The sequence below is a fragment of the Pongo pygmaeus genome, chromosome X (assembly GCF_028885625.2).
Source record: "Pongo pygmaeus isolate AG05252 chromosome X, NHGRI_mPonPyg2-v2.0_pri, whole genome shotgun sequence".
Classification (NCBI taxonomy): Eukaryota; Metazoa; Chordata; class Mammalia; order Primates; family Hominidae; genus Pongo; species Pongo pygmaeus.
In genome coordinates, this window is record NC_072396.2 from 113,878,049 (window position 1) to 113,895,248 (window position 17,200).

The 17,200-nt window shown below is 38.7% G+C and overlaps 1 protein-coding gene across 8 annotated transcripts in view; it reads right to left on the bottom strand.

The window, feature by feature from the left end:
- Positions 1-17,200, bottom strand: part of ACSL4 (acyl-CoA synthetase long chain family member 4) — an 89,968-nt gene that overhangs the window by 49,994 nt on the left and 22,774 nt on the right. For 5 of the 8 annotated variants that reach the window (XM_054471252.2, XM_054471254.2, XM_063660098.1 and 2 more), the window contains exon 2: positions 2,557-2,609. The exons of the other annotated variants lie outside the window; for them this stretch is intronic. The gene's annotated coding sequence lies outside the window, so the exon portion shown is untranslated. The remainder of the gene's footprint in view (positions 1-2,556; positions 2,610-17,200) is intronic. 8 annotated transcript variants of the gene reach the window in all.

Here is a 17,200-nt window from a genome sequence, read left to right on the forward strand (position 1 = left end):
CTCCCTCCACATTCATTTGTTTATCTGGCTTATGCTTCAGTAAGATGAGTGAGACAAGGGTGATAAGGGAGCTAATTATTTCCATTTTGAAACGTATTTTGGGAAAGTTCAGACAAAGGCAATTGATGGGGGGCCTCTAAAGTGTCACAGAGTACTATCTGCAATCTCCTGAACACAACTGGCCAGATATGTTCATGCCAATGCTTCTGGTAACTCTTACTCTTCACCTTGGTAGTTTTTTCCCTTCCAAATCTAGATGGGCTGCAGATTGATTGCTATAAATATGTATGTGTGTGTGTAGGTGTGCATCTGTGAGAGAGAAAACAGTACTTTCTGTAGTTAAATTAACTATAGAAGTTTGAATACTACCACTCTTCACAGTGGCAGTATAGTCTGTCAACTTCCAAAAGGAAATAATAACTTTGCTGATATTTTAACTTCTTTGTCAGCCACTGGGTAGTGTGTAACACGCAAGTAGCTGAATTCGGTGACAGCTAATTCTGATCTGCTGATACAAATCTTTGGCCATGTTTAAGATTCTTCTAATGCAGGCTAATCAGTGGACTTCAGCACTTAGCTATACAAAAACATGGCCTTTTGAATTTCTTTATACTTGGAAATCAAAAATAGTTATTAGCACATAAGAACTACTATATCTTCAGTTTCAAATTTATAACCTATTAAAATGAAAGCAATTTTCAGAAGACCAGAAATTCTAGAGAGACAGTATCAGATATAGGGTTTTAGTCCTGGTTCACAAGCTGCTGAGCGGTAAGACCTGGAACAAATTAACCTCTCAATGTCTGTTTCCTCATCTGTAAAATGAGAAAGTTGGGTTCATATCTTAAGATATCACAAAACAGTAAAAAATGTAAATGAAAGAATAGTGGGGGGAAATGACACAGAGCTACCAAGTTGTCGTCGTTCTTCTGCCAGGCATGAATTTTTTTAAAGCCCTACCATTTACTATCACCATAATTTCATGAGATAAATAACATGTTTAATTCCCCTAAATTAGAAAGATATATTCTATAAGAAGCAATCCTTTAAACTGAAAATGTTTAGCTTTTAAAAACTCATGATCTGCTATCCTTATTTTTCTCACTTCACCATGGACCAGTAAAAATGTTTTCACTAACCAGCACTGGTCTAAAAATCAACAACTGGGGACTATAGGACTAGGTAAATTTCAAAGTCCAAGCCTCAAACACTATGATTTTAATTTTAGGTGCTCTGTTGTATTTCTTTTACTCCATATTGTAGTCTAGAATAGATGCCTCAATGAAATATATACTTAAAAATTTATGAAGATCAGAAATACACGCAAATCAGTTTGAGAGAGAGCCTCAATGTATACTTGCCCCGATACATTGAAGCTTATTCTTCAATAAGCTTCGGCGCAAGTATACATTGTGGCTGTCTCCCAAAGAATAAGCTTCAGGCTGGTATGGTGGCTCATGCCTGTAATCCCAGCACTTTGGGAGGCCAAGGTGGGCGAATCACGAGGTCAGGAGTTTGAGACCAGCCTGGCCAACATGGTGAAACCCCTTCTCCAGTAAAAATACAAAAATTAGCCAGGCGCCGTGGCGGGCACCTATAATCCCAGCTATTCAGGAGGCTAAGGCAGAAGAATTGCTTAAACCCGGGAGGCAGAGGTTATAGTGGGCCGAGATCACACCACTGCACTCCAGTCTGGGTGACAGAGCAAGACTCCATCTTGGGGCAAAAAAAAGAATAAGCTTCAACGTATCGGGGCAAGCATAAACTGCTATGGATTTAACTTCATCAATAATAATGAACCACTGAGGACGGGCGCGGTGGCTCACGCCTGTAATCCAGCACTTTGGAAGGCCGAGGCGGGAGAATCACTTGAGGCCAGGAGTTCAAGACCAGCCTGGGCAACATGATGAAACCCCGTCTCTACTAAAAATACAAAAAAATAGCTGGGCGCGGTGGCACGTGCCTGTAATCCCAACTACTCCGGAGGTGGAGGCGGAGGTGGAGGTGGAGGTGGAGGTGGAGGTGGAGGTGGAGGCAGAGGTGGAGGTTGTAGTGAACTGAGATGGCGCCACTACACTCAAGCCTGGAAGACAGAGCGAGACTCTGTCTCAATAACAACAATAATAATAATAATAATGAACCCCTGATTGTGTACTTACTGTTAAACCCATTTTAAAGATAAGGAAACTGAGATAATGAGAGACTAAGTAGTTTACCAAAGACACATATTCTATAAGCCTCAGTAGTCAGAACTGGAACTCCAATCCCTGACTCCAGTTTTGGGTACGACTCAAATAGAAAGACGTTGTTTGAATTTTAATTACCACTTGTTCTTTTACAAATGAGTGGCAAATGGTTTAAATTTTAGAAGCTGCACAGGGTAAAATGTTTTCCTATTTTGCTCTATAAAATAGTGCCTTTTTAAACACAATCATAAATATTGGTAGAGTTTTTCCTCTATAAAAAGGGTCAAGATGCCTGTTAGTATGGTCACTTAATTTTCTCAAAAAGCTAATAAAATTACACATTTAGAATTTCTAAAGGACAAATACTTACAAATGTCCTCTTTTTCTCTTAAGAAGAACACGAATATCTTCTGTGATTTCAATCTGTAGTAAGAGACAGCATTTATGAGTACAGTGACATAAGAAAAGTGCCCCTTTAAAAGAAATATCGAGTGCTTGTTCACATTATCTGTGCACCTTAGCTCATAAGCCAGGTACTAAAGGAAAAGCAAGAAATGACTAGAGATGAGTGTCTGACTAGAATTAGTGCTATTAGGATCTCAGAAAGTAACTGAGCCAGACTCTAAGTGACAGTAGTTGAAACTCTATGGAAAAATGACAAGAAGCAAGAGCCATGTTCTTAACTGTTTTATTTGTATCTCTGAATCCCCCATGGTCAGGACCAAAGCCATGTTCAGACACAGAGACAATGTCTGACCACAGCAAACTAGTCAGTCACGCAAGACAGCCATCCCCACACACAGATGACTGTAGGCATCTATCCTCCCATCAAAACCAAAAACGAGTAAGTTCCTTGAAACAACACGAGGTTTCTTCCCAAATACAAATATGACACTGGTCTAAGCAGAAACCTAAATATATTTCCATCTTCTTTCAATTTGTAAACACATCATTTTTGTGACATTTTTCAAGATATACACCAAAAGGACCTGGTAATGGTGACTCACGCCTGTAATCCCAGCACCCTGGGAGACCAAGGCAGGCAGATACCTTGAATCCAGGAGTTCAAAACCAGTCTACAAAAAATGGCAAAACCCCATCTCTACTAAAAATACAAAAAATTAGCCGAACATGGTGGTGCATGCCTGTAGTCCCAACTACTCAGGAGGCTGAAGTGAGAGGATCACCTGAGTCTGGGAGGTCAAGGCTGCAATGAGCCAAGATTGTACCACTGCACTCCAGCCTGTGCAACCAGAGTGAGATCCTGTCTAAAAAAAAAAAGAAAGAAGAAAATAAAAGAAAAAAGAAAGAAAAAGAAAAAAATATATACACCAGAAATGTTTGTCAGTTTCGGGTTGAGGGTTTGACCTATTTTGGACAATGCAGGAGTAAACTAGTTACCATCTGAATACTTGGAATAGTAAAATAAGGCCCTTCAGTAATTTGATATTGCTTTCTACAGAGCTGGGGCCCCCTGGGCATGATGCTATATTCTGAAGAACTAAGGCTTTATTCCATCCGGCAGTATTCACTACTATTTGCATATGATTATGTTACGAGAATAACCCTTCGAGTTTTTTGGGTTTTTTTGTTTTTTTGTTTTTTTTAGTCTAGACGCCCCCATGGAAGTCATATAAACGAACATCCACATAACTGTAATCATCACACTAACTAGCTGGTGTTAATTCAGACAGTTAATTTTCTCCTTGCTACCATTAAAGAGATGAAGGAAAGAATGATTTATACCCAAGCCTATTACTAACAAAGGCTAGTTACTAATAGTGAACTACTTTCAACTTTATGTAATATCCACAATCTACTTTTGTTGAGGGGTTACCAGGGACAGTATCAGTATATGTCTTAACACAAATGGTTAAGATTACTTATAAACGGAAGTCAGGTTATTTCATATGTTCTTATTTTTCTTCCAGAAACCTAACATTTGCTATTAACATGAAGGGGGGGTGGGGCGGGGAACTTGCATATAGATATTAAAATAAGATCCAAAGAGCTCACAAGGAGAATGTTGGAGAAGAAAATCTTCATACTTCTATATAAAAACGTACACATTTCCCCCATAGATAATTCCAATAACTTAAAAATGACCAAAAAAAAAAACCCATCCTTCTATAAAATCATCTAAAGATCTAAAGGTGGAAGTTGCAGGGGAGAGGGATAGGGGAAAATACAAAACTATCTGCTAGTTTGCTTAATTTGGAAAATAACTCCATAAATAAATATTTGCAAAGGATAGTCAACTCTTGACCCTTGGTACTAGAGAGTGTCAGGGAATTCTCCAAGCTGGATGAGAGCCCCAGCTTAAACCTTCTACTCGTCTCCATTCTCATAGCCCCAAATTGGCTGAGCAGGAGAAGCAACTCTCAGAGGTTCTCTAATGCGAAGGAAGTAATTTTTCTCAATGCCTATCACCTTAAAAGCCATTTCTTTCATCACAAAAAAATGAAAGTAGCAGCTACCCAGCAAAGAAAAGGAAACCAAATCACATTTTGTAACCTAGCCTTAGTTCTACACAACAGAAAAACTGATCCTGCACTCTCCTCTCTCCTAGTCTCCTCCTACAAAATAGCATCTCCCTGTTAAAGTCATTATACTAAAATAAATTAAATAATTTAATATAAAAAACTAAGCAGATTACCACCATGTGGGTTGCATTTACAGATGATCAGGAATTGGGATGATTTAGCTAAAATTGTAAAACAAACTTTAGACTCTTTCACTTCAGATATATGCAAGGTTTTTGTAATATAAGAAAGAAAGTCTTAGCCTAGCAAATCTTTAACAGACTGAAGCATATAATATTGTTTGTTTCGACCTAACAGTAACCTGGTGGCATTTAAAAAAGAAAAAAGAGATAATACAGCATCAAGGGTTTATCATCTTACAATTAGAAGGCAGCACTGAGAAAGCCCAACTCACCAAATGTCAATGAGCAAAACAAAGTCCATGCAGCTAATAGGAGAGCAAAAAGTGATATAAAAAAAGTAAAAACTGATACAAATACAAGGCAGTGTCGTTCAATTTCAGACAACCCTCATATTTGGGGACAGACTTTAAAACAAATCATTAATGTGTTTGGCTCTAGCCCTCTCTGCAAATAAGTTGGTCTGTTAAGCAATATTTTGAAAACATTCTTCCACAAGTAAAGTCCATACTAAACTTGTGATAGCATCTGTTGGAAATGTTTCAAGCATGAAGAATCATCGTCCTGTACTTAATGTCTCAAAAATCGATCTTAATAAGTTTAAAATAGAATGTTTCAGAAAACAGTGGAAAAGTATTAAGAAAGCTTTTGGCCGGGTGCGGTGGCTCATGCCTGTTATCCCAGTACTTTGGGAGGCTGAGGTGAGCAGATGACCTGAGTTCAGGAGTTTGAGACCAGAGTGGCCAACATGGCAAAACCCCATCTCTACTAAAAATACAAAAATTAGCTGCGTGTGGTGGTGCATGCCTATTAACCCAGCTACTGGGGAGGCTGCGGCAGGAGAATCGCTTGAACCCGGGAGTCAAGATCACGCCACTGCACTCCAGCCTGGGTGACAGTGAGACTCGGTCTCAAAAACAAAAAGAAAAACAGAAAAACATTAAGAAAGTTTTTAGCATTTGATGTTCAAATCTAAAAGTAAATTCTGGCCAAGTCCTTTTCAAAACAATTCCCTAAACAATGGTCCTTGATAGGTCTTATTTTAGATAAGTATACATAAATCACATATTGGTAAATAGTAGATTAAAACTGCCATACTAAAATACATTTCAATGTTTAGAAATGTTGTTATCAAGAAATACAGGTCAAAAACAGTATGTATGACTGCATTCTAAATATGTACATATATTTGAGTGTTACATATTCATAGAAAAATTAGCAAAATGTACTTCAAATACTAACAGTTATTGCTGGGTGTTAGGATTAGAGGTGAATTGTTTTAATATTTGCATATATTTTGGTTTTTTTCTGCTGATTTAGTGTCTTCCAAAATTTTCAAAACTAAAAATTGTATACTTAAAATTTATTTTAAAAATCATAAAGGAACAAGAAAATGTCTCATTAAAAACAGTACTAAAAAACTGTCGTAAGCCAGTCAAACTACTGGAAGGTATCACTCACATGCTAAGCTGTGGGAGAATCTTTTCTTTTCCCCTTAAGAATATATGTGAGCCAGGTGCAGTGGCTCACGCCTGTAATCCCAGCACTATGGGAGGCTGGGGGCGGGGGGCTGGGGGGGGGGGAGGTGCAGATCACAAAGTCAGGAGTTCGAGACCAGCCTGACCAACATGGTGAAACCCTGTCGCTACTAAAAATACAAAAATTAGCCAGGCGTGGTGGTGGATGCCTGTAATCCTAGCTACTCAGGAGGCTGAGGCAGGAGAACTACTTGAACCCGGGAGGCAGAGGTTGCAGTGAGCTGAGATCACACCACTGCACTACAGCCTGGGTGACTGAATGAGACTCTGTCTCAAAAAAAAAAAAAAAAAAAAAAAAGAATATATGTGAATGTGGTCAGGCACAGTGGCTCACGCCTGTAATCCAAGCACTCTGGGAGGCCAAAGCGGGCAGATTACCTGAGATCAGGAATTCAAGACCAGTCTGGCCAAGATGGTGAAAAACCCCCTCTCCACTAGAAATAACAAAAATAAATTAGCCGAGCACCACGGTGCGCGCCTGTAACCCCAGCTACTCAGAAGGCTGAGACATGAGAATTGCTTGAACCCGGGAGACGGAGGTTGCAGTGAGCCACGATTGCATCGCTGCACTCCAGCCTGGGTGACAGAGTGAGACTCTGTCTCATAAAAAAAAAAAAAGAATATATGTGAATGTGTAGCACAGGAGGACTAAGTGGTCATAAGATTGAGTCACTTGATTCGTAAATATTAAAACGTATTAAATAAATGTTACAACATAAGTACAAATACCCAAAATCTAGCCTGTGCAATGTACAGAATGAACTAGATATGTTGCTTCATGGAAAAGTTAGATAACTTTTTTAAAAAGTTTTTTAAAAATATTCAGGGCTGGGCACGGTGGCTCATGCCTATAATCCCAGCACTTTGGGAGGCTGAGGCGGGCAGATCATGAGGTCAGGAGTTCGAGACCAGCCTGACCAACATGGTGAAACCCTGTCTCTACTAAAAATATAAAAATTAGCCAGGTGCAGTGGCGCACACCTGCAGTCCCAGCTACTCAGGAGGCTGAGGCAGGAGAATCACTTGAACCCAGGAGGCGGAGGCTGCGGTGAGCCGAGATCACACCATTGCACTCCAGCCTGGCTGACAGAGCGAGACTCCATCTCAAAATAAATAAATAAACAAACAAACAAACAAACAATAAAATAAAAATATTCAAACATTACCAAATATATTAAATGAAGTGAAAGTGTCCTTTTTATCCAACCACCTAGAAATAACAGCTTTTTATATTTGGTGGGTAACTTTGAAGCCTTTTTTCTAAGCATATTCTAATACACACATACATTTTTTTTTTTTTTTTGAGATGATGGAGTCTCACTCTGTCACCCAGACTGGAATGCAGTGGCATGATCTCAGCTCACTGCATCTCACTCTGTCACCCAGACTGGAATGCAGTGGCATGATCTCAGCTCACTGCAACTTCCACTTCCCAGGTTCAAGCGATTCTCCTGCCTCAGCCTTCTGAGTAGCTGGGACTACAGGTGTGCACCACAGCACCCAGTTAATTTTTGTATTTTGAGTAGAGACGGGGTTTCACCATATTGGACAGGCTGGTCTTGAACTCCTGACCTCAAGTGAACCACCCACCTTGGCCTCCCAAAATGCTGGGATTACAGGCATGAGCCACCCCGCCTGGCCAACACATAGCATTTTTCTTCTTCTTCTTCTTTTTTTTTTTTTTTTTTTTGAGACGGAGTCTCGCTCTGTCGCCCAGGCTGGAGTGCAGTGGTATGATCTCGGCTCACTGCAACCTCCGCCTCACGGGTTCACACCATTCTCCTGCCTCAGCCTCCCAAGTAGCTGGGACTACAGGCACCCGCCATCACGCCCGGCTAATTTTGTGTATTTTTAGTAGAGATGGGGTTTCACTGTGTTAGCCAGGGTGGTTTCGATCTCCTGACCTTGTGATCTGCCCGCCTCGGCCTCCCAAAGTGCTGGGATTACATGCATGAGCCACTCCGCCTGGCCAACACATACAATTTTAAACAAAAATTGAATCATACTATCTATACATGTCTGCAACTTGCTTTAAAAAAAAAAAAAAAAACTGGGCTGGGCACAGTGGCTCATGCCTGTAAGTAATCCCAACACTTTGGGAGGCCGAGGTGGGTGGATCACCTGAGGTCAGGAGTTGGAGACCAGCCTGGCCAACATGGTAAAACCCCATCTCTACTAAAAATACAAAAACAAAATCAGTCAAGCGTGGTGGTGGATGCCTGTAATCCCAGCTACTCTGGAGGCTGAAGCAGGAGAATCACAAACCCGGGAGGCGGAGGTTGCAGTGAGCCAAGATCACGTCATTGCACTCCAGCCTGGGCGACAACGGCAAACCTCTGTCTCAAAAAAAACAAAAACAAAAACAAAAAACAAACTGACTCTCTTACATGTCTTTCCATGGCAGAATACATAGATCTATTTTTTTAACCATTCCAAGGCATTCCATTGATTGCATGAGCATATTTCAATTAAGTTAACCCATATTCTCTGTTGGTAGACATTTGGGGTTTTTCTAATTTCTGATCATTGAAAAGATCACAACGAACATCCCTATCAATATACTTACGCTAGTGATTCTAGAGGATTTATATCTAGCAGAACTGCTGATTCAAAAGGGTATGATCATTTTATATTTAGTCTATTAAAAATTGCCCTCCAGGCCTAGAAGCAGTGATACCCCAATAGCAATGAGCATATCCAGCACACAGATCTTGGGTTCCAAATACTATTCTCCAAGAAAAAGAACCAGAGCTCTTTGGAGCAGTTGATTACAGGGCTGAGGCAGGAAATATTCAAGATGAGGTTAGTGTCATCTAGTGCCAAGGAATAAAGAAGTGCTGAATTTTTTTAAATGGGGACATGTTAAAAGGACACAGGGGCCAACCCAAAAAGAGTTCCCAATGGCCAAAGCTGGCATTAACACAACCTGGGCAACAAATAACAGTAATACTAGATTATATCCCACAGAATAAAATAATACCCATGAGTCCATACTAATATAAATGAACGACTGAATAAGTAAATGAGGGAGAAGAGACTAATCTTCCTCATAGAAGAATTCTAATAAATGTAGAAGGAATAAAGGAAATAGAAATCTCCATTAGGGCACCACAGGAATAATGACTACAGGCAAAATCCATCAGTGAATGCTAATGCTGGTGAGCAAAAGCTGAAACTGGACATTACATGGTCTCAAAGTATCTCCCCCAAATATGTATTAATAAAAAGTATGTGGATATTACTTCATTGCAAAGGGGAAAATAATAACATTACTGTGGAAAAACACAGTTGATACCATCTTAACTAGGTGATCAGAGTTACCATCACCAGTAATAAGGTACATCTATATCATGTAAGCCCTAGCTTGATTCACTGAGAAGAATACAGCATCATTTTTGTGGTATTCTTGCCCAAATTGCATAATCTCAATCAAATCATGAAAAAACATTAGATTAACCCAGATTAGGAACATTTTTAGTTTTTATAATTGTACTATAATTGTGTAACATGTTAACATTGGGGAAATTGGGTAAAGGACCCATGGAAATGGTGTATGATTTTTACAACTCTATTGTGAGTCTAAAATTTATTTTTTTAAAAAAAGTAAAAATGCCCTCTAAAAAAGAATATACTGTTTCATATTCCCACCAGCAGTATATTAACATGCCCATTTCCCCATATCTCCTCCAATACTGGATTGAACTGTTTGATAGATACCAAAAACACTGTCTTAATTTTTTGCTTTTCACTATTAGCCAATGAACATATGAAAATATTTCACTGACTGGGTACGGTGGCTCATGCCTGTAATTCCAGCACTTTGGGAGGCTGAGGTGGGCAGAACACTTGAGGTCAGCAGTTCGTGGCCAGCCTGGCCAACATGGTGAAACCCTGTCTCTAGCAAAAATACAAACATTAGCAGGGTGTGGTGGGAGGCACCTGTAATCCCAGCTATTCGGGAGGCTGAGGCAGGAGAATTGGTTGAACCTGGGAGGTGGAGGTTGCAGTGAGCCGAGATCGCACTACCGCAGAGTGAGACTCCATCTCAAGTAAAAAAAAAAATCACTATGTCTGAATTTCTTAGACATATTAGATAAATATTGTGGGGTTTTTTGTTGTTGTTGTTGGCTGTTTGTTTTTTAGTTTTAAGTAGTAAAATATATCTCCTTTATGGCTTCTGGGTCATTTTCCCACTTCAAGACTATAAAATTATTCCCTCGCATTTCTTAGAAGTATGATTATTAGGTCAAAGATCTTATAAACTATGCCATATTCACATTCTCTGATGCCTTCTTACTTGAGATACCAAACTGCATATCCATGACAACGGTCATATTTCTTTGCATAGATAAATATGCAGTATTCTGATAGTTTTCACTTTATCCATTTTGAAGCAATGTTTATTTTTATTTTTCTTATTTAAATAAGGTAAAAATTAAAGCAAATAAGCATTTATAAATAAACGCTTATTTATCTTAGACCCATTCTCTTCATCTAAACTCAAAGACAGAGTCTAGTTTGAATGCCAAGAGAAATAGTCCAATCTTAGCTAATAATTCTATTATCATTCATTTTGTTATATAAATTCTCCCCCATGATTAGTAAGAAGATATATAAATACGATGTAGATCTATCAAGTGCCTAATGAACTACAAGCACACAAATTTCACTCCTTACATATCAAGTTGTAGACTCTCAGAACCAAAATAGGCTTTAAAGTAAAGATAATGAGCTTGTCTCTAAAAAAGAAACACTTCTCTTGGGCAAACCTGGAGGACACTATGCTAAGTGAAATAAGCTAGACACAAAAGGACAAATACTACATTACACCATTTATAGGAGGAAACTAAAATAGTCAAACTCATAGAAGCAGAGAGCAGAATGGTGGTGACCAGGGGCTGGGTAGAGGGAGAAACAGGATGGTATTAGTCAAATGATACAAAGTTTCAGTTATGAAAGATGAAAAAGTCCCAGAGATCTACTGTACAACATGGTGCCTATAGTTAACAATATTGCATTGTGTATTTTAAAATTTGCTAATAGGGTATATCTTATGTTAAGTGTTTTCATCACACACACACACAAATAACAATACATAAGAGGGCAGGAGGAAACTTTTGGAGGTGATGGATGGGTTTATGGCATAGATTGTAGTGATGATTCTCTCCGAATTCATTGAGTTGTATACATTCCATCTTTACAGCTTTTTGTATGTAAATCATACCACAATAAAATGGTTTTAAAAAATGAGGGATGGGTCATTAACTATTATCCATTTTTGGTGCCAATAGTTTTCAAAGGCAACTTTTTAATTATATAGGTGTAATCATTCTCTAGGGAAAAATGAATACAAATTAGAGTGTGCACACAGAGGTTTCCAAATGAATCCATCCATCTCTCTTTAGGAAGTCTCTGCAGTGTACATTTCTTAGGACAGTTTTGCTTAAGGAAGTTTAGCTTGTTCTGCTACCAGTGACAGAGAGCAGGGTAAAAGACACAGGGAACCAGTGAGATGCCTACTGAAATAAGAAATGGAAGATGCTCAAAGACAAACATTGCCTGGTTTGACATTTTGTCTGTGTGGTTTATTCTGCCTATTTGCTTCCTTTACCTGAGGCTTAATTGAAATCTCCAGTTTCTGAACCATACTTTTTATCTCAGCTTTGAAATTCAGTTTAAATATGTACCTTTTGGGAAATTGTTGCTATTTATTTTTTTAACCACAAACCCACCCATCCCTCATATTTAGTGACAAACAGAAGCTATTAAAACACTAGAGGGATTTTCAATATCTGATCCAAGGAAAGCTTTTTTAAATGCCAGAAAATTCCTTTGAGAGGTGGAATTTTGCTCTTGTTGCCCAGGCTGGAGTGCAATGGCACGATCTTGGCTTACCGCAACCTCCACCTCCCAGGTTCAAGCGATTCTCCTGCCTCAGCCTCCCGAGTAGCTAGGATTACAGGCATGCACCACCACGCCTGGCTAATTTTGTATTTTTAGTAGAGATGGGGTTTCTCCACGTTGGTCAGGCTGGTCTCGAACTCCCAACCTCAGGTGATCCACCCGCCTCAGCCTCCCAAAGTGCTAGGATTACAGGCGTAAGCCACGGCGCCAGGCCTCATTTACTTTTTAGCAATAATGTTTAAATCTTGACTTTTGAATAGGGGTATATACTAGCTTAAAATAACTTACTATAACACAAAAATTATGGATGAAGTTCTAGGTTGACATTAAAATTTATTCATCTACTCTTTACCTTCTTCACAGAGGTGGTAAGAATTTTTAAAAATGAATATCATGATAACTGTAAAATAATTTTAAAAAGAAAGAAACAGTTCCCCCCACTCCATGACTAAGAAGCTAAAATAGGGTCTGCTTTCTAGAACATTAAGAAAGTACCCTATGTGCTTCCCTCTATACTAAAGTTAGGAAATTCTTTCTAATCAGTTATAATTACAGCTTTACTCTTAAGATCATCTTGAGACTAGATAAAAGATGAATGTGAGAATATGAAAAAACAAGAAAGTACACCATTCCTTTTCTTTCAGTTACCTAGAATTAAATTAGCAGCAGTATCAACAGGGAAAGCACATTCTCTTTATGAGCTCTCAATATATCAATTGCATTTAAGTTAGAATTTTTCAAAGTCATAAAAATCAACAGATCATACTTTTTGAGGTCCACACCTAAGAAACAGCTTGATTATTATGAAACAACTACTGGGGAAAAAACTTTCAACATATGAAAATTGCTGTCACACTGATAATTCTTGACTCTGAATCAAGAATCTTATGACACTGATTTTTAAATATTTTGGACAAATAGATTACATAACAGCAAACACTGACCTTACCACAACTCTCCTTTCCAAGTTTAGTCAAGAAGTGTGTTGATACATGGATGAATCTGAATTTACAAGGCATTCGTTAAAATACTAGAGACCTGATTACTTGAAGAAAGTGTCTGTTACCTTAAGTGTTCTTAACCAGAAAGTACTCCTGTGTAACAATCAAGACTTCCCACAAAATTTGTACAATTTTTGCCAGAAGGTATGTTTTGTTTTTGTTTTTTAAAATGGCAAAAACATAAGTCTTACACACAGAGAAATGCCTAACATAATGAGCAGAAAGTACATATGGAATTATAACTTTAGGAGAAAAAATAGCACTTTCCTCTACATTAGAGACTGATAAAGTATTTCAGAAAGGAAAAATATATTTTTAGAAACATAGACCCTTAGAGTTAAAATATGGTCCGTTTAGACAATTCTCAAAGTATCAGCTGGAGTTACCAGTTCCTTGCAGTACTACTACTCATAATATTACATCCTTACTTTAATTCCTGCCATGAATAACTTTTATTTACTAAAACAGATAGCAATGCACTGGGGGGTCCATAAAAACTAGTGCCAATTAAGAATAAAGAAATTACTCAGTGCTGCCAGTATACAAAAAGGCACTTTATATACTGTTGACAGAAGTAGAAATTAGTACATGCTAAATAGAAAACAACTTGGCAGTATGCGACAACAGGCCTTCAGTTATACTTCCTGCACTTGTAATTTTACTTTCTATTTCTGGGAATATCCTAAAGCTGCAGTTCTCAAACTTTTGGGCACCAGAGACCAGAGGTGGAGCTCAGGCAGAAATGCTCACTTGTCGCTCACCTCCTGCTGTGCAGCACAGCTCCTAACAGGCCATGGACCAGTACCGGTCCACAGTCTGGGAGTTGGGGACCCCTATCCTAAAGGAAATCATTAGAGATTCACACAAAAAAATAGAGGACAGTCATCACGGTGGTACAGATAACAGAAAAAAAAATAGGAACAACTTCAAATGCCCAATAGGAGATTGGTAAAATAATGTATCCATGTGATCAAATACTATGCGGCCATCAAATGCAGCATTGCCAGAGTATTTAAGAGTATGAGAAAATGTTTAAGATAGATGAAGTGAAATTGGTTTAAGATGAAACTTCATACTCAAGATCAACTTCCTCAAATTTATGTAGGCTATAAACCAAAATGTTAATCTCCAGGTTGTAGAATTACAGGTGATTTTTTTTTTTATTGAGACAAGGTCTTGCTCTGTTACCCAGGCAGGAATGGAGTGGTGCAATCTTGGCTCACTGCAGCCTCGACCTCCTGGGCTCAAGCCATCCTTCCACCTCAGCCTCCTGAGTAGCTGGGACTACAGGCATGCGCCACCACACCAGGCTAATTTTTTGTGTTTTTGGTAGAGACAGGGTTTCGCCTTATTGCCCAGGCTGGTCTCCAACTCCTGGGCTCAAGCAATCCATCTGCCTCAGCCTCCCAAAGTGCTGGGATTATAGGCATGAGCCACTGCACCCACCTAGAGGTTATTTTTAGTTTCATCCTTATAATTTCCCTACATTTTCTAAAACTTCTACAGTGAATGTAACTTTTAACATTTAATAATAAAGTAGAAAATATAGCACCAGCCTTTCAATTAATTCTAATGTGTGTCTATGTATTGACAGTAACAATGAATATTGTCCAAAAGGTGTTTAGCCCTACTCAAGTGGCAAAGTAATACTGTAAAAGGAGCTAAAAGTTGGCTTTATTTGTACTAAGGAAAGCAGGTTAGATCTTCTGTTTTTAAATTAGGCTCAAAGCAAAATAAACTCTTCTTTTGCTCATGTAATATAACCTATAAGCTAAATAAAATGAGGGTTTTCTTCCTTACTATAACTACCATGGTTAACTGTTTTCTGAAGCTAAGCATCCTTTTGGTGTCCCCTATGTCAAAACGTGACTAACAAAAATTGACTAGTACAAGCTGAGTCTCCCTAATCTGAAAATCCAAAATCTGAAATGCTCCAAAATCTGAAACGTTGTGAGCACCAACATGACACACAAAGGACATTCTCATTGGAATATTTCAGATTTTTGGATTAAGGATGCTCAACCAGTCAGTATATAATGCAAATATTCCAAAACCTGAAAAATTCCAAAATCCAAACACTTCTGGCCCCTGGCATCTTGGATAAGAGATACTCAACCTGTAATAACAAGTGAACAGACAATATCAAAAAGGCAGACAACCATGAGGGGTTCTGCACAGATGAAAGTATAAATAATTTCTTTAAAGCTAAGAGTTCTACTTACTTATCCTCTTAAAACAAATGGGAACTCAAATGCCAGATTATATCTGCATGAGATAGAATAGGGATCATGCCATACTTGCAACCTTCTGCCCCATAATGAAAATGTTTTTCAACTGACCAGAATCAGTCCCCTACAGGAAATGAAGCCTGCCCCCAGGAGAAGGTAACTCAAGCAAAAGGAACCAAATGAATATCATTCCTTTGATGTCTGTGATTAGTAGACCCAGAGGGCTACTTTCCACACGGGTGATCAGAGGGCCTGTGAAAGGAGGGGATTTCAGAAGTGAGCTTTCCATCAGTACTTTCTTCTTTACAACCTGGTTCTGGGACCAAATACTCAAACTTCAGAGGATATCATCTTACCTGTCTAGCTTCAGACATTCCAATCAACTGTGCTATCACATTACAAATGTGCACTAGCTGACTTCAAAAAGTAGGAGGCAGAAAAGGCTGAATCATTTCTTTCTCTCAAAGTTTTTATTTCGAAATGTTTCGAGCAGTGGTAAAGTATCATTAAGTAATTTCACTTCCTGTAAGGCCCACACATCTACAAATGTGTCCTGCAATAACCCCAACAGGGTCTGGCAGCATGGAGTTCACAATGCTAAAAAGTACAAAAAGAATACAGCTGCTATGCATACAATTCCAGTATAATAATACAATAGAATATTTTCTCAAAAATTAACTTTTACTCCAAAGTAAAGGGAAATCTGTCATTGATGGTTTGCTAAACTGGGTTGAGCCAGTACTTCTGAAGCTAGAGTCACAAACTTGATCCCCAGATAAACTGGTTAAAATGAAGGCGAGGCCGGGTGCGGTGGCTCATGCCTGTAATCCCAGCACTTTGGGAGGCTGCAGCAGGCAGATCACTGAGGTCGGTAGTTCAAGACCAGCCTGACCAACACGGAGAAAACCCGTCTCTACTAAAAACACAAAATTAGCCGGGCCTGGTAGTGCATGCCTGTAATCCCCTCTACTCAGGAGGCTGAGGCAGGAGAATCGCTTGAACCCGGGAGGCGAAGGTTGCAGTGAGCCAAGATCACGCCATTGCACTCCAGCCTGGGCAACAAGAGTGAAACTCTGTCTCAAAATATAAAATAAAATGAAGGTGAACACATTTCCCAGCTTTCTGAGCACTGTACTGTGATTGTCCCAGCATAATTATCAAACCCCTCTTTCTTTTGCAAAAATATCCTAATGATGACCCTAGTTGTATCCTAACTTTCGTCCCACAGAGAACAAGGCAAGAATATATGGGTATATTAGCAGAAGCCAACCTTCACTCCTGGAAAAACACTTCCAAGTAAAAACTCCTGTTTGAATCCACAGTCATATACGATGGGCAAGTAAATGAAAGCACCAGCTGCACACCATTAATCACACAAACACACAAGACTCTTTATTCCAAGTGTTTCAATGATATCAAATTACTACAATCTCAGTTTATGTGCAACATTTATAATCCAATTTCTAGAATCTAGATTAACACCTTAAATGATGACTTCAAACTGAAGTCAATTTCTCATCTCACAAAAAACACACTTGCATCTTAAACACATATAGGACAAATCAGATGCATTATAAGAAAATACCTCCGTGTATAGGTATTTAATTTGTGACTTTAAAAAATTATAGTCCTATTTAATAAGTTATGGTCACCCTTTAACTAATTTTATTTTTTAATTTTT